General features: G+C 44.2%; 1 pseudogene; it reads left to right on the top strand.

Annotated features, from left to right (window-relative positions):
* The first annotated feature begins 847 nt into the window (after positions 1 to 847).
* On the top strand, positions 848 to 1,031 carry LOC114701538 (annotated as a pseudogene).
* Positions 1,032 to 1,907: the final 876 nt, after the last annotated feature.

Genomic DNA, 1,907 nt, shown 5'->3' with positions numbered 1-1,907 from the left:
CAACAAAAGTTTAAAAGTTTGTTTGTGTTTACAATAGTAAACACTTAGTTTCCTTCAAAATTTTCAGGCCAGAAGTCTAGTACAAGTCTGTGTGACCTAAAATTCGGGTGTTTTCTGGCTAAATTCCTTTCTGGAAGCTCTTAGGGAGAATACATTCCCTGCTCACTTAGAGTTGGTGGCAGAATTTTATTCCTCAGAAGGGTAAGCCTGATGTCTTGTTTTTCCTTGAATGCTAGGGGCTATTCTAAGATTTAGAGGTGGCTCCATTCCTTGACTCATGGTCCCTTTCTCCAATGTTAAAGACAGAAACGATGTGTCAGGATTTTACCCGTTCTCTCCAATGCCTTTCACGGGTTTTTGAGAGCTCAGGTCTATAGCGAGAAATCCAAGGGAGTCTGCTTAAGGGGTACAACAAATTTATTAGGACATAAACTGCAGAAGACAACTCACTAAACAGAACAGGCGAATCGTCACAGAGTCCTGGAAGGCTGAGGTCCTGTCCCACGCTGCTCCTGCCACCTGAGTCAGTCCACACCATCCAAGCACACTAGGGAGAGATGGGGCCAGCATAAGTGCCTCTCAGGTCTTAAGGGTAGCCCCAAGGCCACGCCCCAGGGGCTGGTACTTCAAGGTCATAATAAGAACAGGTACCCACTACATATCTAGGCGTTGGTACTTCAAGGTCATAGGTAGAACAGATATTCACTACACAGGTCACTCCAATAGAGCTAACAAGATGATCCAGGAAACTCTTTTCTGTCTTAAAAGTGGCAAGAAAAGATCACGGCTTTTCCTAGCACTCCAACTTCAGTTTCTCATCACTCTTCAGCTGTCGCTTCCAATCCTCATGGACCGCAACTGCTCCTGTGCCACAGACGGATCCTGCTCCTCCACGTCTCCTGCAAATGCAAAGAGTTCAAATGCACCTCCTGCAAAAAAGCTGCTGCTCTTGCTGCCTGGTAGGCTGTGCAAAATGCTCCCAGGGCTGCATCTGCAAAGAGGCTTCAGACAAGTGCAACTGCTGTGCCTGAAGTGGGGGCATCCCCACAGCTGCCTGTAAATAGAACAATATGCAGAAACATAGTTTTTTAACAGTCCCAGCCTGTTCTCCACACCTCTTTCTATAAAGCTTTTAACTGATAACAAAAGCACTCATTTGATTTAAAAAAAAAAAAAAAGCTGCAATAAAAAGAAAGTAACAACTTCAAGGCTACTCACAACCTCAATTCCATTTCAGTATCTAATAATGTAACATATTAATGGGTTCTAGGGACTAGGCTGTGGACATTTCTGGGAGACATTATTTTGCCTGTCTCAGCACAGATGGTATAAGTCCTGAGTCCACTTGGTCTCTTCCCGCCCCATCCCAGATATTGTTGATTGAATGCTTGGCTTCCTGTCCAGTCTTCTTTGACACCACCCCAGTGGGGAAGAGGATATTGGGGCACTTCACTGTGGATACATGGGGGTCAAAGTCTGGCTCCTTCACTTTGTGTTTGTAGGAGGGAATAGACAGAGTGATTTTTCTGTGATGGTTGGCAGCGGTCACCAAGAGCTTCTCCGTGATGTTAAGCTGCCCTTTTCATTTACCTTTGATTAAAGAGGGAAGAATTTTTGCAGGATTTTTTTCTCTGCCTAGTTTCATTTCTAGGTTGCTGCCTTTTCAGCTCTCAAATCCAGCTCCCAGGGTTCACCAGGCAGAAAGAAAAGCAGGGCAATGGCCACCCTTTTGTTTCACAGGCCCCCAGGTCCCTTGATAGTTGATCTCTTTCTCAATACTTTTCAGAGCTTTATTATATTTCTGTTGCATATGCATATGGTTCAGGAGTTTTTAGTGCATACTGTGGTAAGAATAGGAAAAAGTTAGCCTACTCCATATTGTTGTAAAAGTAGAATACTACAAAACA

The sequence above is a fragment of the Peromyscus leucopus genome, chromosome X (genome assembly GCF_004664715.2).
Source record: "Peromyscus leucopus breed LL Stock chromosome X, UCI_PerLeu_2.1, whole genome shotgun sequence".
Lineage (NCBI taxonomy): Eukaryota > Metazoa > Chordata > Mammalia > Rodentia > Cricetidae > Peromyscus > Peromyscus leucopus.
This window is presented reverse-complemented; position numbering and strand designations above follow the sequence as displayed.